Here is a 24428-nt window from a genome sequence, read left to right on the forward strand (position 1 = left end):
GTGTTCTTGAAGCTACAAACATGAGTCTGACCAAACTGCGGGAGGCAGTGGAAGACAGGAGTGCCTGGCGTGCTCTGGTCCACGGAGTCACAAAGAGTCAGACACGACTAAATGACTAAACAACAACAACCACCCTTACAGGAACAATCAAACCTCTAAGAACTACACTTTCAGATCAGTCCAAGAATCCGTGCGACCCAATGTTTGGCTTCCCACAGTGGCCACGAGCAGATGCTACCACGGAGAGCACAAGGAGCGCAGGGAGGGAACAACTTCCTCCCTGTTATTTCCTCCCTAGCTATTGATATCCAGATAGACTGCCTATGAGCCAGGAGGTTCCATTCCATTGTGATGTTTTCATTCACTTGTGTTTCTACCCTGCCCTTTCCCCAACGTGCTCAATGCATGCTTCTCTCCCGCTTTTATCCTCACAACAGCCCTGTAAAGTAGGCCAGTCGAAGGAGAGAGTGGCTGGCCAAAGACCACCCAGTGAGCTTCATATCTTAAGGAGGATTTGAACTCGGGCCTGGTCTGAAACCCGGCTATTTCCAAAGTGGATGGCGCTACCCCCTTCTGAGTGGCAGGGTTAAATAAGGGGTAGCAAAAGGTCAATGGGGTGCTGGAGGTGTAAATGATTTCAGACTTTGAGAAGCTAGTATCACCAGATCAGGTTCATCAGAGAACCATAGAATCATAGAAGGGACCCCAGGGATCATCCAGCAATGTAAGAATCTCAGCTAAAGCATCCATGACAGATGCCCACCCAACCTTTCAAGCCCTAAATGGCCTCAGCCCAGCATCCCAGAAGGAATGTCGCCACCCCATCGTTCAGCCCGGACACTGAGGTCCAGCTCTGAGGGCTTTCTGGTGGTTCCCTCATTGTGAGAAGCCAAGTTACATGAACCAGGCAGAGGGCCTTCTTGGTAGTGGCACCTGCCCTGTGGAACGCCCTCCCATCAGATATCAACTATCAGACTTTTAGAAGGCATCTGAAGACAGCCCTGTTTAGGGAAGTTTTTACTGTTTGAAGTTTTATTCTGCTATTAGTGTTCTGTTGGAAGCTGCCCAGAGTGTCTGGGGAAACCCAGCCAGATGGGAAGGTGTACTATTATTATTATTATTATTATCATTATTATTATTATTATTACCTCTGCTTAAAAACCTCCAAGGAAGGAGAACCCATCACCTCCCGAGGGAGTCTGTTCCACTGTCAAACAATTCTTCCTGTTTGGTTAAATTGATTAAACTAAATCGTTTTAGCTGGATTTTGAATAAATGCGCAATTGACGTGCAACTGTTCCGAATTTTATTGTGTTATTGTCTTCTTCAGTAGGTCATGCCAACAACTCTTTTGAATAACGCTTTTTAGGTAGGACAGGGGACAGGGGGGCGAGTTTATGGAACAAACCAAAGTAGCAGTGGCCTGAAAGAGTTAGCGAACCACCGGTCTAACCGCCACATCGCACTGGCTCCTGTAAGGGCGAGTGGCAGACAGTCCATCAAACTGCCTGCCGTGCATCTAGCTCAGGGGTCAGCAAACTTTTTCAGCAGGGGGCTGGTCCACTGTCCCTCAGACCTTGTGGGGGGCCGGACTATATTCTGAAGGGGGGGGGGGAATGAACAAATTCCTATGCCCCACAAATAACCGAGAGATGCACTTTAAATAAAAGCACACATTCTACTCATGTAAAAACACCAGACAGGCCGCACCAATAACCCAGAAATGCATTTTAAATAAAAGGACACATTCGACTGGGGAACGGCTAAGGGAGGAACGGCTAAGGGAGCTGGGCATGTTTAGCCTGGAGAAGACGAGGTTAAGGGGTGATATTGCCGTTCCACTGGATTTTAACTGCTAGCCATGTTCAAATATATAAAAGGATGTCACATAGAGGGAGAAAGGTTGTTTTCTGCTGCTCCAGAGAAGCGGAAACGGAGCAATGGATCCAATCTACAAGAAAGAAGATTCCACCAAAACATTAGGAAGAACTTCCTGACAGTAAGAGCTGTTCGACAGTGGAATTTGCTGCCAAGGAGTGTGGTGGAGTCTCCTACTTTGGAGGTCTTTAAGCAGAGGCTTGACAACCGTATGTCAGGAGTGCTCTGATGGTGTTTCCTGCTTGGCAGGGGGTTGGACTCGATGGCCCTTGTGGTCTCTTCCAACTCTATGATTCTATGATTCTATGACTCATGTAAAAAGACGCTGATTCCCAGACCGTCCGCGGGCAGGATTGAGAAGGCGATAGGGCCATATCCGGCCCCCGGGCCTTAGCTTGCCTACCCATGATCTAGCTCATTTTGCTAACATCTCCACCCAAAGGCATTTTGGAGAGGGAGCCCCAAAGCAAACTAGGTAGTCGCTGGGAGAGCCAGGATTTTGCACTGCTGTTAAGCCTTATTTAAGTCTGATTTTGCAAGCCTCTTCGGAGAATATTTCAGGCCTTCAACAATGGGCTTTCTTCCCCCACTCCACCAGAAGCCGCATCTTATCTCATGTCCAGGAAAGGATCTGTGCAACTCTATCGGTGAGTAACACTTTGGGAAATTCTGACAGCGCCTGTCACGGTGGAGTGGGGGTGATGGCACACTGTGAATTTTCAGCTTTCCATAGAAGGAAGGATCATAGAATGGTAGAGTTGGAAGGGAACCAGAAAGTGATCCCTGCAATAAAAGAATCCAAAGAAAAGAGAAGGGATTCAAGACACACCCACCCCACTATCCTCTTTTGAGGCTCACCTGTCTTTCAACAAACAGGAAAAGTTAAGGACTTTGAACAGGGCACAGCCCACAGCAGCGGCAGCAATCCATGAACATGAAGAGATTAGAGAATGTGTGGCCTTGGGTTATCGATCCTTTGGCGGGACATTTTCAGCTATCTGATGGAGCGTCTCCACCCCCATCGTTCAGCCCGGACACTGAGGTCCAGCTCTGAGGGCCTTCTGGCGGTTCCCTCACTGCGAGAAGTGAGGCTACAGGGAACCAGGCAGAGGGCCTTCTCGGTGGTGGCACCCGCCCTGTGGAACGCCCTCCCAGAAGATGTCAAAGAGAAGAACAACTACCAGACATTTAGAAGACATCTGAAGGCAGCCTTGTTTAGGGAAGTTTTTAATGTTTACTGTATTTTAATATTTTGTTGGAAGCCGCCCAGAGTAATTGGGGAAGCCCAGCCAGATCGGCGGGGTATAAATAATTTGTTGTTGTTGTTGTTGTTGTTGTTGTTGTTGTTGTTGTTGTTGTTGTTATACCCTCCAAGTGTCCCTGTTTTCCAGGGACAGTCCCAGATTTACAGAAGCCACCCCGGTTTTTGATTTCATCCCAGAATGTCCTGCTTTTCCTTAGGGCGTCCCTATTTTCATCAGAGAAATATTGGAGGGTATGGAGTTATCCGATCCCTGAGCCATCTGAAGGCAGCCCGGTATAGAGAAGTTTTTAAATGTCTAATGTCTCATTATGTTTTTTTAAACGTGGGTGGGGTATAAATAATAAGATGTTGTTGTGGTTGGTGAGGATGGAATAGGATGTACCTATTTTCATTGGAGAAATGTTGGAGGGTATGAGCTACTATTATTTTGTTTGATGCAAGGACATAGGAACAGCCTTCTGGATCAAGCCAGTGGCACATCTAGTTTGTTCACACAGTGACCAGCCAGATGCCCATTATGGGAAACCCGCAAGTGAGATTCGAACACAAGACCCCTCTCCCTCCTCTCCTGCTGTTTCCAGTGACTGGTTTTCAGAAGCATTACTGATTCCAACTGTGGAAGCAGAGTATAACCATTGAGGCTGATCTTTTTCAGCAAGCTGCCTTGCAAGGGTTTTTGGGCCCCCAAAGCCAGTCTAAAAGTGTGTAAGTAAAGAAAATAAAAAGGAGCCAATGTACAGCTTCGGTCAAGTTTACCCGAAGGAACGTCTCCACCCCCATCGTTCTGCCTGGACACTGAAGTCCAGCTCCAAGGGCCTTCTGGCAGTTCCCTCACTGTGAGAAGTGAGGTTACGGGGAACCAGGCAGAGGGCCTTTTCAGTGGTGGCGCCCGCTGAGAAAGAACGCGTGAGAGACTTCAAAACTGTTATAATCAAGTATTTGGAATCATTAGTGGAAACACAACAACAGCTGATAAAATACTGGGAGGCATTTCTACCTGAAGCCAAAGCCATTGCCTAAGAAGAAGAAGACTCTTCCAAAATACGAAGACTCTTTGGATGTTTGTCCCAACTGAGCTAAATTCCATAGTGAAAATCACTTTAAAATTATCCAAATAAACCACTATATATTTTGAATTTAACATGTGGCTTTTTATATACTACAGCATTTTATTAACAGCTGCATGTCCTGACCCTCTTTGAAGTGGACTGTGGCATGACATTCTGCAATACTTGCTGAATTGAACACTATTGTGTCTTAATACTTGCACTAAAATGTGCAATGCAAGGCCAGAAAGTTATTTTTGTTCTTTACTCTATGTTCTGTCTACCTGATCTTTATGAAACAAATTGCCCAGCAGATGTCAAGGAAATAAACAACTATTTTACTTTTAAAAGACAACTGAAGGGAAGTTTTTAATGTCTGATGCTGTATTGTTTTTAATATTCGGTTGGAAGCTGCCCAGAGTGGCTGGGGAAACCCAGCCAGATGGGCGGGGTATAAATAATAAATTATTATTATTATTATTATTATTATTATTATTATTATTATTATTATTATTATTATTATTATTTAAGCCAGACTTTCCCAGACAACAATTCCAGGTTCCCTCGTTTAATATGGCACTTGTGCCTGGCCTGTTTGTAGCAATACTCTCAGACTGAAGATTCGCCACTGCAACATCTGGTTTCCCACAGCCGTCAGTCACATGCCGCTGGGAACCCCATGTGAAGAATGTGAGAACACCAGAACAGCCCCTCTGGATCAGGCCAAAGGTCCGTTCTGAGTCAGCTTCCTGTTCTCACAGTGGCCCGACCAGAGGCCTGTGGGAAGACCGCAAGCAGGACATTGGGGGATTCTTATATATAAAAAATGTTTTTTAAACCCTCAAAGTTGCTTACAAATAGCTAAAGTAATAAAATCAAGAAAAATCTGCAACCCTGCTTTAAAATACGCAAAAGTTAAAATACTAAAATGTATTAAAACCACTTCCCCTTTCTCAACATCTGGGTTGGCGTGTCTAAACAAGAATGTTTTTAGCAGGCACTGAAAAGAGTAGATAGGTAGCAGTGTTGGTCTGCCATAGTCAAAATAAAAAAATTCCTTCCAGTAGCACCTTAAAGACCAACTAAGTTAGTTCTTGGTATGAGCTTTCGTGTGCATGCACACTTCTTCAGATACACTGAAACAGAAGTTGCCTGATCCTTCTATATAGTGAGAAGGTGGGGAGGGGTATTACTCAGAAGGGTGGTGGGAATGGGAGATTGGCAGATAGCTGAGATGAGCCTGTTGACGACTCTTAACGACTGTAATGGGTCTTACAGGAAAAGGCAAGGGGTGAGAAGGTGAGAAATGGCTTAGTCATGTATAATGAGATAAGAATCCAATGTCTTTGTTCAGACCAGGTCTCTCCATGAGAAAAGAGTATTTTGAAAAGAGTAGAGTCGTACCTTGGATCTCAAATGCCTTGGCTCCCAAACAAATCGGCTCCTGAAAGATCGAAACCCGGAAGTGAGTGTTCCAGTTTTCGAATTATTTTCAGAAGCCGAACGTCCTGTTCCGGGAGTCGAATGGACTCCCAGAACGCATTCTGTTCAAGAACCAAGGTACAACTGTACAGTGAAGGCGGTCACTTGCTTCTCAATAGGCAGGGATTTTGTAGGTGCTGCCCTCTGAAGGAGAACTATTTGGAAATGATTTACAGATGGTATTTAACTCCAGGGAGGTCCCAACTAAAGTAGAATGGCAACTGATGGAATATGCACAGCTTGCGGATCTAACTTGTAGAATAAGAGAACAAGAAGAACATTTGTTTAAAGAAGATTGGAAAAATGTTTACTGTATATATGGGGAGGAATTGTGTACACTTGAAAACATTGGCAGCATTAAGATAAATTCAACAGTGTGAATAAGTTTTGCTGGAAGTAATAATGGAATAGTTTAGTTTATATAAAATATGCAAGGATTTACGCTACGCAAAATGAACCATGGAAAGAGAAGACGGGAAGTCGCTGATATTTTAAGGTTGTCTAAATGAATATTCTAAATTGTAAAACAGAAAATTTAATAAAACACACACACACAGTGTAGGCACTGCCACACCAAATGGTCGAGTCCTTACAAATGTAGAATGGACATTATGTGGCACCTATAGTAGTGCCAATTCCACCAATCAAAGCACTAGCAAGAAATCAGTCTTTTAGTGGGCAGCGTCTCCACTTTGGAACTCCCTGCCTGTTGACATGACACAGGTGCCCTCCTTTACTATTTTCAATACCTGCTTGAAACACTTTTGTTTAGGCGGGCCTATCCGGACATGCAAAAGGTGACATGTGTTTTGAGTCTCTTTTTAACTTGCTTTTGCTTTTAATTATATTTGAGATGTTTTTATTGCACTGTTTTCAACTGCCTTTCATTGATAAATTTAATGGGTGTGTTTTTGCAAACTGCCCGGAGGCTTTATTGCAACATTTCCAAACATGAAATGAAATAAACAAATCTGCCGCCGAAGGCAGTTGCCTCACTCTGCCTAATAGTGCAACCGGATGGCCCTGCTCAGGCGGATATTGTTCCTGCACATGGGAGTATATTATAACTAATAGGCATGGATAGCTACTAATTTGTCAAATCCCCTGTGGAAAAGAGCAGTGGAGAACAGCCTGTAAGCAAAATGAAAAGGTGAAGAGAGGAAGAAGAGGGAAGAAATGAACTGAAGTTTGTAGCAGCTGCTTCTGGGAGCCAGAGCATTTCAGCTGAAGAGGATTTGGGGGTGCAATCCTAATCCTGTTTGGCTGGGAGCAACTGCTACCAAATTTAAGAGGAGTTATTTCTGGGTAGACATTGTTAGGATGGTGCTGTTCAGGGCCGGATTTAGGTTGGATGTGGCCCTCAGCTACTGAAGGTCATGGGGCCTTTTATATGTCCAGCTGTCCTTTGTCAACAACAAATTGTCACTGTTTTTTGTGTTGAATATATGCTACAGTGGTGCCCCGCAAGACGGAAAACCCGCTAGACGAAAGGGTTTTCCGTTTTTGAGCTGCTTCACAAGACGATTTTTCCTATGGGCTTGCTTTGCAAGACGAAAACGTCTTGCAAGTGTTCCGATTTTTTTTCGCTTCCCCCCCTTTTTCTAAGCCGCTAAGACGCTAATAGCCTTTTAGCCGCTAATCTGCTAAACCTTTAATAGCCGCTAAGCCTTGAATAGCCGCTAAACCGCTAATCCGCTAAACCGTGAATAGGGTTGCTTCACAAGACGAAAAAACCCATGCCCAAATCTTTTAAGTATCTGGCAACACCCCTGCGGTATAGTCCCATCCCAACCTGCTGCTTGCAAGTTGCTTGGAAAGGGTGGTGGAGCAAAAGTGTTCCTTGAGCAGTGGCGTAGCGTGGGTTGTCAGCACCCGGGGCAAGGCAAGTAATTTGCGCCCCCTAACCCGTGGATTTGCGCCCCCTAACCCGTGGATTTGCGCCCCCTAACCCTAACCCCCAGATGTTGCGCCCGGTGCGGCCGGCCCCCCTGCACCCCCCACGCTACGCCACTGTCCTTGAGTCCAAAAGCAAGGATTTCCCCAGAACCCATCAATTAATTACAGTATTGCAAAAAAGCAGCAACACCCGAAACCCTGCAGTTTAGTAAGAGGTTAAATATACCTCTCCTGCCAGCCTGGGATATAGTCTTAAGATTGCAACAGGAGAAGAATGTCTACGTGTCATCCCAAGGGTGTTTGCAACGTGGGAGGCCTGCCCTCGGGGTTTGGGAAGAAACACGTCGGCAGACCAGGCTCCTCAAGACTCAACCATCAAACTGACAACAGAGGCATTTGCAAGGTCATGCTATGCCACCAGCAATTCGCACAACCATCTGTTTAATAATAATAATAATAATAATAATAATAATAATAATAATAATAATAATAATTTATTACAGTGGTACCTCAGGTTACATACGCTTCAGGCTACATACTCTTCAGGTTACATACGCTTCTCCGCTAACCCAGAAATAGTGCTTCAGCTTAAGAACTTTGCTTCAGGATGAGAACAGAAATCGTGCTCTGGCGGTGCGGCGGCAGCAGGAGGCCCCTTTAGCTAAAGTGGTGATTCAGGTTAAGAACATTTTCAGGTTAAGTACAGACCTCCGGAACAAATTAAGTACTTAACCCGAGGTACCACTGTATTTATACGCCGCCCATCTGGCTGGGCTTCCCCAGCCACTCTGGGCGGCTTCCAACAAAGTATTAAAATACAGTAGTCTGTTAAACATTAAAAGCTTCCCTAAAGAGGGCTGCCTTCAGATGTCTTCTAAAAGTCTGGTAGTTGTTCTTCTCGTTGACATCTGGTGGGAGGGCGTTCCACAGGGCGGGTGCCACCACCGAGAAGGCCCTCTGCCTGGTTCCCTGTAACTTGGCTTCTCGCAGTGAGGGAACTGCCAGAAGGCCCTTGGAGCTGGACCTCAGTGTCCGGGCAGAACGATGGAGGTGGAGATGCTCCTTCAAATATACTGGACAGAGACCATTTAGGGCTTTCAAGGTCAGCACCAACACTTTGAATTGTGCTCGGAAACGTACTGGGAGCCAGTGTAGGTCTTTCAAGACCGGTGTTATGTGGTCTCGGATGAATGAGCCTGACCTCCGGGAAGCTGCCATATACTGAGTCAGACCAACAGTCCAACAAGCTCAGTATTGTCTACACTGACCGGCAGAGTCTCTCTAGGGTTTCAGGCCGGGGACAAGGCCAGCCCTAATCTGGAGCGGCCATTGGGAGTTGAACTTGAGAGCTTCTGCATGCAAAGCAGATGTATTTGACTTCTGCTGAGTCAGACCCATCTAGATCAATACTGTCTGCACTGACTGGTAGCAGACCTCCACGGTTTCCAGACAAGGGACTTTTCCAGTTTCAATCATTCTCACAATAATCCATGATAAAACTGGTCACACCTGGCTGCTGGAGGAGGTCTTAGTCAGGCTCAGCTGGCCTGTGGTTTCTGACAGCTCACTAGGCATGGTCTTTCTATTTCCACACCCAGGACTAGCAACTTGAAGCAGAGGAGGAAAAACTGCTATTCCCAGGAAGGTGAATTCTAGGCCCAAAACCGCATGTGGGATAGACGCAGTTGTGTGTCTTTGTTTCTCAATTTGAACCTTTCCCCATGGGCCTGTATGTAATAATAATAATAATAATAATAATAATAATAATAATAATAATAATAATAAAATTATTTATACCCCACCCTCCCCAGCCAGAGCTGGGCTCAGGGCGGCTAACACCATTAAAATCACAGTAAAAACATAATGGGGGGGGGTGAACAATTTAAAATACAATTAAAATGCAATTTAAAATTCAGCCTCATTTTAAAAGTAGCCCATAGATCAAAACCATAAGGGGAGGGAAACATAAGGGTCAGACTGAGTCCAAACCAAAGGCCAGGCGGAACAGCACTGTCTTGCAGGCCCTGCGGAAAGATGTCAAGTCCCGCAGGGCCCTAGTCTCTTGTGGCAGAGCGTTCCACCAAGTCGGGGCCAGTGCTGAAAAGGCCCTGCCGTAGTTGAGACCAATCTAACCCCCTTGCGACTTGGGACCTCCAAAGTGTTGTCATTTGTGGAACTTAAGGTCCTCCGCGGGGGATACCAGGAGAGGCAGTCCCATAGGTACGAGGGTCCTATGTATTGCAACATACAAAGCTGCCTATTGTATGAAGCTACTGGCTGTGTGTTCTGATTCTTCAGGTGGTTCCTGATGGGGTGAAAGTGAATTAAATCGGGGTGGGGGTTAAATATGGCTTGGCATTTTGATGACAAGTGCCGTATTTTTTGCTCTATAAGACGCACCAGACCATAAGACGCACCTAGTTTTTGGAGGAGGAAAACAAGGAAAAAAATATTCTGACTCTCAGAAGCCAGAACAGCAAGAGGGATCGCTGTGCAGTGAAAGCAGCAATCCCTCTTGCTTTTCTGGCTTCTGGGATAGCTGCGCAGCCTGCATTCGCTCCATAAGACACACACACATTTCCCCTTTCTTTTTAGGAGGGAAAAGGTGAGTCTTATAGAGCAAAAAAATACGGTATATTGCGTGGACAGACATTGCTAAAAGCAATGAAGGTTCGAGAAGTCCTAATCCCATAATAAACACCCACCTCAAAGCACCCTCTGTGTTCTACTAGGAAGGTGGGTTTGGATGCTGAGATCCAGGTTCAAATATTCGCTTAGCCATGAAGGTCAGGAAGATGTACCACTTCTCAACCAACCCCTACCTCACAGGATCGGTGTTGGGGTGAAATGAGAAGCTGACGGAAGAGTTCTGCAGAACAGCAAATCCTTCATCACATCCCAATGACAGCTTGCCAGAGTTCCTGAGGAGGAGCCACGCCACCTCTGGGGTTTAGGCATGTCCTAGGATGACTCAAGAGCCTAACCTGAACGGCGCCTGGCGAACCAAATATGGAAGCGGAAGTCCCAAAAGTGGTGAGAAATGGGAAACCACAGCAGCTCAGAGCCAAGCACAGGCTGTTCAGGAAAAGATTGAGCAACCGGCAAAGTACTGGAGAAGTCAGGACAAGAAATAACAACAACAACAACAACAACAACAACAACAACAACAACAACAACAACAACAACAACAACAACAACAATTTATTTATACCCTGCCCATCTGGCTGAGTTTCCCCAGCCACTCTGGGCAGCTTCCAACAAAACACTAAAATACAATAACCTATTAAACATTAAAAGCTTCCCTAGCTGCTGCATTCTGGATTAATTGCAGTTTCCGGGTCACCTTCAAAGGTAGCCCCACGTGGAGCGCATTGAAATAGTCCAAGCTTGAAAAGCACAGCTTCTGCTTCCTGTTCATTTACTCAAGCGCATGTCCCACCCCGTCCCAGAGGCTCGAGGTGAACAGCAAAACATCTATTATGAAAACAGAAATTAAACCCATCCTATACCCTAGGAGGCTGCTCTAGGCTCCTTTGGAAAGAAGGACAGGACAGGATATCATTAATATCATGGGACGAATGATGAAAGTGGGACCTGCAGTAAAGTTTGGTGGACTTTGGGCTCTCCAATTCCAGCAGGGCTCTGTGGGACACGAAAATGTGGCACCTCCCGCCTTTTGCACTCCATTCCACAGCATTGTTGGGGTGCCCCCGGCAGTGTGACCCTCCTTGAGGTCAAACCGGTCAAGCTACCCTGAAACCGCCTCTGCAAAGTGCTCCTGATCAGGGTTCCAGTCAGCCACATCAGGAAGCTCCATCCCATACTTCCACCCTCCTGGTTTTCCACCTCCCCTGCCTTCCCAACAATGAGACCCATTTGGCTCGCTTATGTGTTTGCACAAAGTTTTGGGGAGGTTAGACATAGGTTTTTTGGGGGGAACATCTGTTCTTATTTGTTTGCAGGGAGGTTATATGACAGGGCATCAAGCAAGCCTTATCCCAAACTTTGTATTTCCTTTTCACTTTTCTTAACGGCAGAAACGGATTTGTTGAGCAAAGGCACGAAATCAACTCTTAATTATGCAACTTGAGTTTGTCAGTATGTGATTGTATCACACCTGAAAATCCACACACATCCCTTTTAGCGGGATCTATCTATCATCTATCTATCATCTTTCCTTTCTTCCTTTATTTCTTCGGCAAATCTTGGTGCTTTCCTGAGGCTGCTGATTCCTCTCTCTTGCTGCAGAAGCGGGGATGGCGAGGCTTACGAGTGACACACATTATTGCCTTTCTGCTTTTCTGAAACCAAAACAGTTCAAAAGCAAAACAGCAACTCCTAGTCTCCACCCAAAAAACCAGACAGGAGGAATTTCAAACCAAACAAACTTTTGTTATGCAGATTAAAAAATGCCGATGAAATTAATCACCTCTGTTTCAATCTGGGAACCAAAAAGCCTTCTGACCATAAGAGCTAATCACCAAATCATTTATTGGGTATGGAAATTCCACTGTTGGTGTTTTACAGCTCCTATTTTGGAAATGTGATGTTTGTTGGGTTTTTTGCCATTTTTTTTTTAAATAAAAGCACAGAAGTCAGATGACCATCTGTCAGGAATTTTAAAGCTGTGTTTCCTAAATCACAGTGGGTTGGACTTCAATGTGTGGAGCAGGATCGGGGAGGGGGGTTCATTGACAAAGAGACCCCACTTGTGTGGCATTATCGTGCTTCCCCTCCACAATATTGATATCCCCCATACTCTTCCATCATAAAAAAACCCAAGTACCTAGTCCTCATGGTTGAAATATTTCTGTTGAGAAACACTAGTGAAATAGCCTGGCTCCCTTCGGTCCCAGGCAGGACTTGTGCAAGTTAATTATCACTTTCTTGAGCACGTTTGTTCTTCCCACCCATGGCATGAGCTCTTCCTGGGCTCCCCTGATAACAAGTTTAACTGGTTGAGAGGCCTTGAGGTGGAGGCTATTCTGGGCAGCGGACACAAAGAGAATTGGTTGTGGGGTGTTCGTCGCTGCGGTACTGAACCTTCCCGGGTTGTTCAGGGGAAGGACAAAGGCGTGGTGAATCCCCCCCCCCATTAATGGAATACATTATTACTACGTCTACATGGCACGTTTTGGAGCAACATAGGCAGGATTTTTTTAAAAAGGAGGCGGAAAAAGCAGTAGGCGCTTCCAGTCTGAGGGCTGGGATGACAGCTGAGGACAGAGAGAAAAGCAACGATAGCAACTATTCTGAGCAGATACGGTGGCGAGGTCTGAATATTCATTTCAGCTGGAGACAGAAGGGGCGGGTGCCCTTTGGGAGTGGAGTAGAGGACGGCAGGGAGTCCATACAGTGGGTGGAGCCAGAGGCAATGAGAGGCGGAGCCAAGGAAGTAGTTTTGCCCCCATCCTTGTCCCTGCCAAGTTCTACAAGCGTGGCCTGCCCGCTCGTGAGACAAAGCGAGGCAGTTGCCTCAGGCGGCAGCAAGAGATGCTCAACGGAGGAACAGTCTTCCTTGGAAGGTTAAGGGCTCTCCTTCCTTGGAGATTTTTAAGCAGAGGTTGGATGGCCGTCTGTCATGGATGCTTTAGCTGAGATTCCTTCAATGCAGGGGTTGGACGAGACAACCCCTTCCAACTCAATAATTCTATCCATTTCTTGCTCGTCATCATGGGGTTTGGGTTGGGTGTTCATCAGTACACAGATGACACCCAGCTCCACCTCTCTCTTAAATCAGAACCAGTGAAGGCGGTGAAGGTCCTGTGTGAGTGCCTGGAGGCGGTTGGAGGGTGGATGGCGGCTAACAGGTTGGGGTTGAATCCTGACAAGACAGAAGTACTGTTTTGAGGGGACAGGGGGTGGGCAGGGGTGGGGGACTCCCTGGTCCTGAATGGGGTAACTGTGCCCCTGAAGGACCAGGTGCGCAGCCTGGGAGTCATTTTGGACTCACAGCTGTCCATGGAGGCGCAGGTCAGTTCTGTGTCCAGGGCAGTTTATCAGCTCCATCTGGCATGCAGGCTGAGACCCTACCTGCCCAAAGACTCTCTTGCCAGAGTGGTGCATGCTCTAGTTATCTCCCGCTTGGACTACTGCAATGCGCTCTACCTGGGGCTACCTTTGAAGGTGACCTGGAAACTGCAATTAATCCAGAATGCGGCAGCTAGACTGGTGACTGGGAGAGGCCACTGGGACCACATAACATACTGGCTCCCTGTACGTTTCCGAGCACAATTCAAAGTGTTGGTGCTGACCTTTAAAGCCCTAGACGGCCTCGGTCCAGTATACCTGAAGGAGCGTCTCCACCTCCATCATCCAGCCCGGACACTGAGGTCCATCTCCGAGGGCCTTCTGGCGGTTCCCTCATTGCGAGAAGTGAGGTTACAGGGACCCAGGCAGAGGGCCTTCTCAGTAGTGGTGCCCGCCCTGTGGAACGCTCTCCCTTCAGATGTGAAGGAAATAAGCAGCTATCTTATCTTTAAAAGACATCTGAAGGCAGCCCTGTTTAGGGAAGTTTTTAATATTTAATTCTGTATTGTTTTAACACTCAATTGGAAGCTGCCCAGAGTGGCTGGGGAGGCTCAGCCAGATGGGCAAGGTATAAATAAATTATTATTATTATTATTATTATTATTATTATTATTATTATTATTATTATTATTATTATTAAAGTGACTGGCCCTCATGATCATTGGTAGAGGCTTCCCATCTTCTCCCCAACTCCCCCCTGCCTTCAAGGCGCGTCTCTTGCAGTGTGTTTGCAGAGGCTCAGAGCAGAGTGACAGGAGCTGGGCGGGAAGATCTAATCTACAGAGGAGGCAGAGAAGAAGTTTCTGATGAGCCATTCCAGAGACACCTCTAAACTTTCCGCACCCTCAGCGCCTTTTGGGTGCAGCTTGCTTTTCCGTGCCTCCCACGTCTTTTCCTGATTTTGCAAACACCGTGTCTTCAAACAGGGTGAGCCAAGGTGCTAAATAAATCCTGAAATTATAAGATGATTAAAAACAGCACGCACCGTTTAAATATAGACGCGGGGTTTGCAAAATAAGACGTCTGTGCAAATGTGGTCCCTGTGCTGAATCAAGGATTAAATTTCTAGTTCTCGTTGGCGCAGGTGGGGATTCTGCCAAACGGTGTGTTCTAAAGACCGGTCCTTGCACCCAGGACAGGATCCTTTGCCAACCTGGTGCCCTCTAGATGTTTTGGACTACAACACCCAGTCCTGGCTTGGGCTCATGGGAGTTGTAGTCCAAACCATCTGGAGGGCACCAGGTTGGCAAAGGTGCCCGCCCTAGGTGCCAGGCATGAAGATACTCCAAGGAAGACGATTTGCCCAGAAAACAGAGTCCCAAGCTACCACAAATCCGACTGCCGAATGGAGGTCCTTTGGCCTTCATTGTGTTTGACTACTCTGTGCTGGGCCTCATTATCTGACTGTCCGAGAGACGTCCTGACTCCTGACTCCTGTTCTTTTTCGTGCAAACAGAGAGGTATCATTCAAATTCGGTGCCGGGAAATCGCAAACTGCTGCCTTCCAAACAAAGGCTGTTAATCAGTAACACAGATTCTTTTTTTAAGTGTTTGTCTCAGCATCCATTTCCTCGGTTTGAAAGCTCTTTTCTGATCTTGACTTGCATTTGTTTGAATTTTTGAAGTTGGGATGTCCTGGGAAGAAGCACCAATGTTCTGGATGGAGAAGACTCGCGCAAATGGACCGACAGCTTCGGTTACTGAATGCATGGGGAACAAATTCAGAGGACAGGTCTACCAATACCTATTACAGTAGCTATGAAAGTTCAAGACTTATTACACTGACTGCTTAAAGGCATTTTTGAATTATTATTAAGTTGTTGAAAACTCTTGTTAATGTATTAAGGAAACTCCATGTGCAGAAGCAGTCTACCACTGGGAATAGAGTGCTGCAGGCAAACAATAGGGGAAGGCTGTTGCCTTCATTTCCCTGCTTGTAAAGGTAAAGGGACCCCTGACTATTAGCTCCAGTCGTGGCCAACTCTGGGGTTGCGGCGCACATCTCGCTTTATTGGCCAAGGGAGCTGGTGTACAGCTTTTGGGTCATGTGGCCAGCATGACTAAGCCGCTTCTGGCGAACCAGAGCAGTGCACGAAAACGCCATTTACCTTCCCGCCGGAGTGGTACCTATTTATCTACTTGCACTTTGTTGTGCTTTCGAATCGCTAGGTGGGCAGGAGCAGAGACTGAGCAACGGGAGCTCACCCCATTGTGGGGATTCGAACCACCGACCTTCTGATCAGCAAGTCCTAGGCTCTGTGGTTTAACCCACAGCGCCACCCGCGTCCCTTCCCTGCTTGTATCCTTCCCTAAATACTTGGGAGTAGGGGTTAAGTCAGATCTCCGGAGTCCTCACAGTGCATTCATTGAGCATTCGCCCTGCTTTGCTTGTAGGAAGGTTAGATCAGTGTTTCCCAACCTTTTTGGGGCAAAGGCACACTTGTTTGATGAAAAAAATCTCGAGGCACACCACCATTACAGCCCCGTGACGTCAGCGCGCAGCGTCACGCTGGGAGGGACGCACGAAAGTGTAAGTTTCAATTTTTTCCCTCCCCCTTGCCGGGGAACCTCCAAGCTTTGGGGGTGGGGGGGGGGAGGAGGCAGCAAAGCGAGGCAGGAAGGAGAGCGCGGCTTGGCTGGGTGAGCTTTGGCAGGGGCAGGGAATGAGAGCCGCGAGGCGGGCGCTGCGGACGGAGGCGCTGCCCGCCGAGCTCGCAGGCAGCCAGGCAGGCAGACGGCGAGAGCCCCGCGCTGGGTGGCCTCTCCTCGCCGCCGCCGCCCCGCCTCTCGCCGCCCGACTTGCCCGCCTCCCTCCAGGCAACATCTCGCGGCACACCAGGCAACATCTCGCGGCACACTAGTGTGCCGCGGAACAGTGGTTGGGAAACACTGGGTTAGATGACGTTGTGTCTAAGCCAGCGTTATCCTGCACTTTCCAATGTATCATTTTTCCTCACTGCTAAAAAGCCTGATGCTCTAGGGGAATCGCGTTTGTTGTGCAAGCGCTCCAAACCAACCACAATTGTGCAAACCTGAATTTCCCAGCGTGCGGCGGAATCTCACCCGAAAATAGCAAGAAAGTCTGGAAGCTCCAGGGGGGTGCGTTGGGGGCTGTTTCAGGATGGAGGGAGAGTAGAGGCCTCCACACACTCAACTTTGCTATCAGATAGAAGAATGTTGGAACTAAAAAGAAAGAGAGGTCGTCACCTATTACATCAGGGAGGTTTTGGCTTCAAGGAGTATCTGGGAATGTTTGACCACAGTCAAATAATGGTGAGGAACGGGTCATATTTCGTCAGCCAACTGCCTGGAATTACTGCAAATAACAGGACGGGACGCAGGCAATTCAGTTTTTGTTAGATTCACTAATTACAATGGGCCTAAGTGAGTCATGCCTGTTAATTTCAATGAGCCTACTCTGAGTATGAGTAATGCTGGATGCAACCCATTAGCTCTAATTTTCCCTGCCTCGTGCTTAGGCTCCTTCTCATGGTTTTTAGGGGAAGGAACAAGATCTTAAAGGAAAGGATCAGAGAATTGTAGAGTCGGAAGGGACCCAAGGGTCATCTAGCCCATCCCTCTGCCACGCAGGAATAAATCAGAATCAGGGGTGGTAGCACAGTTCACCAGCCTATTTTCATAGCTCTTCAATAGGAGTATAGCATCTAGATCAAGGGAAGTAATAGTGCCACTGTATTCTGCTCTGGTCAGACCTCACCTGGAGTACTGTGTCCAGTTCTGGGCACCACAATTCAAGAAGGACACTGACAAACTGGAACGTGTCCAGAGGAGGGCAACCAAAATGGTCAAAGGTCTGGAAACGATGCCTTATGAGGAACGGCTAAGGGAGCTGGGCATGTTTATCCTGGAGAAGAGGAGGTTAAGGGGTGATATGATAGCCATGTTCAAATATATAAAAGGATGTCACATAGAGGAGGGAGAAAGGTTGTTTTCTGCTGCTTCAGAGAAGCGGACACGGAGCAATGGATCCAAACTACAAGAAAGAAGATTCCACCTAAACATTAGGAAGAACTTCCTGACAGTAAGAGCTGTTCGACAGTGGAATTTGCTGCCAAGGAGTGTGGTGGAGTCTCCTACTTTGGAGGTCTTTAAGCAGAGGCTTGACAACCATATGTCAGGAGTGCTCTGATGGTGTTTCCTGCTTGGCAGGGGGTTGGACTCGATGGCCCTTGTGGTCTCTTCCAACTCTATGATTCTATTTTCTCGGCGCCCCGGACGTCAGAACATAAGAAGCACCTGCAGGATCAGGCCAGCTGCATCCTGTTCGCACAGGAGCCGCCAACCAGATGCCTGTACGAAACATGCAAGCGGGATTTGAACACAAGACCGCGGAATACCAGCAACCAGAAACATTTCTGCCTCCAATCATGCAGGCAGGGCCTAGCCATGACTGATAGCCCTCTCCTCCATGAATTTGTCCAATCCAGCCAACTAGGCTGGTGGTTATCATTGCCTGCTGTGGGAGGGAGTTCCACCGGTTAACTACACACTGCGTGAAGAAGTCCTTTCTTTTATCTGCCCTGAATCTCCCAACTTTCAGCTTCTTTGCATGTCCAGGAATTCTAGTGTTGCGAGAGAAGGAGAAAAGCGTTTCTGTCCACTTTCTCCAAGACATCCTGCTTCACCCGGAAGCACAAGGCACAAACAGACTGTCCCCTTACCCAGTGCCATAGCTACAGGGGAGGGCCAGATGGGGGTTTTGCCCTGGGTGACAAAAGGCGCCATTGAGGATCCCAGCCCAGTGGCGTAGCGTGGGTTGTCAGCACCCGGGGCAAGGCAAGTAATTTGCGCCCCCTAACCCGTGGATTTGCGCCCCCTAACCCTAACCCCCAGATATTGCGCCTGGTGCGGCCGGCCCCCCCCTGCACCCCCCACGCTACGCCACTGTCCCAGCCTATGTGTGTGCACACTAATAATAATAATAATAATAATAAATAATTTATTATTTATACCCCGCCCATCTGGTTGGGTTTCCCCAGCCACTCTGGGCGGCTTCCAACAGAATATTAAAATACAATAAGCTATTAAACATTAAAAGCTTCCCTAAACAAGACTGCCTTCAGATGTCTTCTAAAAGTCTGGTAGTTGTTGTTCTCTTTGACATCTGATGGGAGGGTGTTCCACAGGGTGGGTGCCACCACTGAGAAGGCCCTTTGCCTGGTTCCCTGTAACCTCACTTCTTGCAGGGAGGGAGGGAACCACCAGAAGGCCCTCAGCGCTGGACCTCAGTGTCCAGGCAGAACCATGGACCGAGCAGGCAGAACCAAATGACCGAGGCCATTTAGGGCTTTAAAGGTCAGCACCAAATGCACGTGGGGGTTGCCCCTGTCCTGACCCACCAGGTGCCATCCTATGCCATTGAGACACTACTAGGCTCCACCCGGGTCTCAGTTGGCCCCACCCCTAAGCTCTTAGGCTCCGCTCACTACATCTCAGGCGAACTGGCAACCCTATGTCTGCTCTGTGTGGGTTGTCTGCATTGTACTTCCTATTATATATGCACTGTATGATTCTCTCCTAGATCAAGCCCACCCCAGCAGGGTGTTCTGCATGTTGCCCCCTTTGAGAAAATCCCTTTGCAGGCTCCCCACTGCTGCTGCTCTAACTTCACAAGCCACCCGCCAGCAGTGCAATTCCATGCATGCTTACTCGGAAGTCGTCCCCACTGTTCTCAATGGGCCTACACCCTGCAAGTTTACGCTTGCAGCTTTGGTGTAATCACACAGCATCCAGTTCAACTATGGAACTCCTTGCCACAGGAGGCTGTGACAGCCAGTGAGATTGGGGTGCTAGACTAGATACGCCATTGGCCTGATCCGGCCGTCTTGTCTTACGCTCTTATATGGATTTGATAATAACAGTGTTGCTCAGCAATTATTCCTCTGTCCCACATCTGCCCTGCTTATCCTGATTATAGTGTGGCTCAAGAAAACCACCTCTGAGGTGCATCATGCCAGAACTGCTGGCTTGTGTTGAAACAACCACCACCACCTTTATAAAGCAATGTAGGTAACTTTAAACAGTGAGCCAAGTTACACGGCCAAAACAAGCAAAGGTGCAAATGTTCCCTTCCTCAGGAGGTTCCTCTTTTAGATCTATGGTGTGAAAGAGGAAACAACACACTTCTGGAATCAGTAATGCTCAATTAATAAGCAAAACCTGCAGAGCCTCTCATATTCTTTGGACAAAGAAAGGAAACAAGCCTCCGTTTTTGGGATCCCTTGGCCAGCACCCCCCTAGCTAATGAATACTGCAAATTTGCGCCACTGCAGAATATATTTCCTTATTTACTGGGGAAAGTCCGTTTTTTAACTTTTTTATAGGTTTTATTGCAGTAAACCACTGTGATTTAAAAAATAAATAAATCATACAGAGGTATACAAATATTTTTATACACAATAAATAAAACTCTGCTCACACATTCAAACACCACAGCATTTTATGCTTCAGAGTGTGTGCCTCTACACAACATGCACTAGTAATAATGTCTGCAGGGTTTCATTAATCAGTAAAGCAAAATTTTTAGATCCGGTACCAAAGGGAAGACGGTGCTATTTCACTCAGAGGTGGTACAGAGAGGGACTCCTTTGCAGGTCAAAAAGGACAAACTCTGGGGCCACAAAACACGACCTCGCCTCGCGGGAAATAACCCTGGGAAATGTCTATTCCTTTCTTCCAATATCCACCTTTGAGGCTTCCCCAGTCCACCATACATATCCGGCTGTTGTCCCTAAGTAAACCAAGCTGCGCGCCTTTGCTTTGGAAAATGAAAGCAATTAAAACAGAACAAAATAAGGCTAAAAGTCTACAGCTGCCCTAAACGAATCGAAGCCAGTTCCTTGCTTGGTCTCTCCTTCTGACCATGGTCTCTTGGCCAGAGAGATCTTTCCCAGCCTGTTCACTGGAGGCGATGAATAGCGACCCTGGGAACGACCTCCTACCGGCGGAGCGCACTCCACCACTAAAGAAAGCGCCTGCGCTATATCGGTTGAATTTCCGCCTGCCGCGCCGCAGCTGAAGCCCTGCGAGAGATGTACTTTTTGGGGGGTGGGGGCGTGGACTCAGGAAGCAGGAGCCTTGCGCTACTCAAAAGAACCATCTGGCTTCGAGCCTCTTGGGACAGCTGCCCTTCCGGTCTCCTTCCCCTCCCCAGATTATACCTCGTTCTCAAAAATGATCAACAAGAGAGAGAGAAAGAGAGTCCTCCAAGGGCTGGCATTTTACCTGTCCCAGGTGAGGCTCTTGGATTCCAGAGAACCGACCGACCGTCCAGCCAGCCAGGAGCTTCCCAGTAATAAACTGCCCGCTTCGGTACAGGCGCGCGTTAAACTTAGCCAGCTGACCTGAGGGCTCAGGTAGCCTCATTGCACAACTTCCTGTTTACACTCACCTGGGGAATTTCCCTTCCTGTTCTTTCTCTCTCTCTCTCTCTCTCTCTCTCTCTCTCTCTCTCTCTCTCTCTCTCTCTCTCTCTCGCCTGAGAGCAGCAAGAAATCTGCGCATGGGGGAACCAACTGGCCGCCCCGTTCCCACGAGACAATGCGCAAGGGGCGGCCCCACTTGGCGTAGCCAAGCTCTCCTGTGCTCAACTTCCCTGGAAAGCGCCCTGCGGGGATGCGCGGCCCCCTGGGGTCAAAGGGGCTGGACTTTGGAGGAGGTTTCCCGGGATGGGGAGTGGGGGGAGGTCCCCGCCAGCTGATCTGCCGGGCGCGCCCGCCTCGTTCTCCAGCTGATGCGTTCAGACAAGCTGAACATTAAAAGACAGACGGCCTGACCCCCGCCTTTCCCCACCTCCGCCTCCTGCTCCCTCTTTGCCCTGGGCGGATTGCGAAGCGTGACCTAGAAAGAGAGAGGAGGAAGGCAGATCCCGGGCGCAGCAAGGAATGGCCCCTCCGACATCCATCCCCGGGGATCTGGGGAGAGACAGGCGTCCGGAAAGCCGGGCTGGCTAATGGGAAGCGTGCGCGACCTGTGCGCGCAGCGGAGCGAAAGACAAGCAGGTTGCAGCGCCCAGGAAAGGGGCGCCTAGTCAGCTCAGCTGATGAGTGCTATTATTTTTATATTATATTATATTATATTATATTATATTATATTATATTATATTATATTATATTATATTATATTTTTTAAATTTGTCTTTTGCTTTTTCTTACCCAAGGCAACCCAAAGCGACTTCCAGCCAACCACAGAGACATTAAAATCAAGGAGGGTAAAAAAAGTGAAATAAAAAAACCACACACCAACTTCTAACAGGTTTGGGGTTGTTGTTGTTGTTTAGTCGTTTAGTCGTGTCCGACTCTTCATGACCCCATGGACCAGAGCATGCCAGGCACTCCTGCTTTCCACTGCCTCCCGCAGTTTAGAATCATAGAATCATAGAGTTGGAAGAGACCACAAGGGCCATCGAGTCCAACCGCCTGCCAAGCAGGAAACACCATCAGAGCACTCCTGACATATGGTTGTCAAGTCTCTGCTTAAAGACCTCCAAAGAAGGAGACTCCACCACACTCCTTGGCAGCAAATTCCACTGTCAAACAGCTCTTACTGTCAGGAAGTTCTTCCTAATGTTTAGGTGGAATCTTCTTTCTTGTAGTTTGGATCCATTGCTCCGTGTCCGCTTCTCTGGAGCAGCAGAAAACAACCTTTGTCAAACTCATGCTGGTAGCTTCGAGAACACTGTCCAACCAACTCATCCTCTGTCATCCCCTTCTCCTTGTGCCCTCCATCTTTCCCAACATCAGGGTCTTTTCCAGGGAGTCTTCTCTTCTCATGAGGTGGCCAAAGTATTGGAGCCTCAGCTTCAGGATCTGTCCTTCCAGTGAGCACTCAGGGCTGATTTCCTTCAGAATGGATAGCTTTGATCTTCTTGCAGTCCATGGGACTCTCAAGAGTCTCCTCCAGCACTTTTCAAAATTATTATAGTATATTGCTAGTATATTGATCTGAGTTATTTGCTGCATTTATAGCTTGACTTTCCTCCAAGGAGTTCAAGGTGGCATATCAAGTGGTTATTATTTTGCTTATTTTGTTTATATCCTGCCTGATCCCTGGACTGGGGCTCAAGGCGGCTTGGGCAGATTAAAAGCTAGATGAATAATATGCAGTAAAAGACCATCATTAGGAAATAATTAAACAGGTACAGAATTAAGAAAAAAAAACACCTGTTGAATTACAGATAATAAAAGCCCTATTTGAAAGTCCTTCTCTTTCAAGAGCAACAAAGCCTGCAGGAATAATTTTTCACCTGCAAGCAATAGGACAACAAGGAAGAAGCCAATCCAGCTCCTCTAGGAAGGAAGTTCCAAGGGCTAAAGACCATGAATTGGCATGGCCAGAAAAGCCTTCTGCAGGAGACTCAAGAGAGTCACTGCAGGTCAGTGCAAACAATACAAGGCTTGATGAGCCGAGGGTTGGGCTAGATGACCTTTGGGGGTCCCTTCCAACTCTACAATTCTATGATTCTAATAATATATTACAATTTTAATAACATCATGGTTTTATGTTGCCAACTGCCCTGTGATCACTTGGGAAGGCAGGCGAACTAATGCCAGTGTACTGGAAGAAGCAAAGATCACCAGCGTCGAAGCAACGATTCTTCAACATCAACTTTGTTGAACTGGTCATGTTGTGCGGATGCCTGATGATCGTCTTCCAAAGCAACTACTCTATTCCGAACTTAAAAATGGAAAGCATAATGCTGGTGGTCAACAAAAGAGGTTTAAAGACTCTCTCAAGACAATTTTTTAAAAATGTAGTACAGTGGTACCTCTGGTTGCGAACGGGATCCGTTCTGGAGGCCCGTTCGCAACATGAACAGAACGCAACCTGCGTCTGCGCATGCATGAGCGGCGAAACCCGGAAGTAACCCTTTCCGGTACTTCCGGGTCACCGCAGGATGCAACCTGAAAATGCTCAACCTGAAGCAAACGTAACAAGAGCTATGACTGTACAAACACTGACAACTGTGGGGGGGGGATGAGTGTTCAGACCCCTGGGCTCTCGCTTGTGGGGTGCCTCAGGGTTCTGTCCTCTCCCCCATGCTTTTCAACATTTACATGCGGCCGCTGGGAGAGATCATCAGAGGGGTTGGGCTGGGTGTTCATCAGTATGCGGATGATACCCAGCTCTACCTCCCTTTCAAATCAGAACCAGTGAAGGCGGTGAAGGTCCTGCGTGAGTGTCTGGAGGCGGTTGGAGGATGGATGGCGGCTAACAGATTGAGGTTGAATCCTGACAAGACAGAAGTACTGTTTTGGGGGGACAGGAGGTGAGCGGATGTGGAGGACTCCCTGGTCCTGAATGGGGTAACTGTGCCCCTGAAGGACCAGGTGCGCAGCCTGGGAGTCATTTTGGACTCACAGCTGTCCATGGAGGCACAGGTCAAATCTGGTACGTAGGCTGAGACCCTATCTGCCTGCGGACTGTCTCGCCAGAGTGGTGCATGCTCTGGTTATCTCCCGCTTGGACTACTGCAATGCGCTCTACGTGGGGCTACCTTTGAAGGTGACCCGGAAACTACAACTAATCCGGAATGCGGCAGCTAGACTGGTGACTGGGAGCGGCCGCCGAGACCACATAACACCGGTCTTGAACAACCTACACTGGCTCCCTGTACGTTTCCAAGCACAATTCAAAGTGTTGGTGCTGACCTTTAAAGCCCTAAACGGCCTCGGTCCAGTATACCTGAAGGAGCGTCTCCACCCCCATCATTCTGCCCGGACGCTGAGGTCCAGCGCCGAGGGCCTTCTGGCGGTTCCCTCATTGCGAGAAGCAAAGCTACAGGGAACCAGGCAGAGGGCCTTCTCGGTAGT

General features: G+C 47.8%; 2 protein-coding genes across 8 annotated transcripts in view; one reads left to right on the forward strand and one right to left on the reverse strand.

The window, feature by feature from the left end:
- The window catches only part of FAM110A (family with sequence similarity 110 member A), a 31165-nt gene extending 10188 nt beyond the window's left edge, over nt 1–20977 (reverse strand). For 2 of the 7 annotated variants that reach the window (XM_081196580.1, XM_081196585.1), the window contains exon 1: nt 20842–20977. The gene's annotated coding sequence lies outside the window, so the exon portion shown is untranslated. Of the gene's footprint in view, nt 1–139; nt 788–2267; nt 2662–20841 lie in introns of those variants that run through there. The other 5 variants (XM_081196584.1, XM_081196583.1, XM_081196582.1 and 2 more) reach the window with 3 other exon arrangements.
- ANGPT4 (angiopoietin 4) overlaps nt 1–24428 on the forward strand; it is a 175534-nt gene that overhangs the window by 100873 nt on the left and 50233 nt on the right. The window lies entirely within an intron of this gene.

Source organism: Podarcis bocagei (genome assembly GCF_964188305.1).
Source record: "Podarcis bocagei genome assembly, chromosome: 5".
NCBI classification, from domain to species: Eukaryota; Metazoa; Chordata; class Lepidosauria; order Squamata; family Lacertidae; genus Podarcis; species Podarcis bocagei.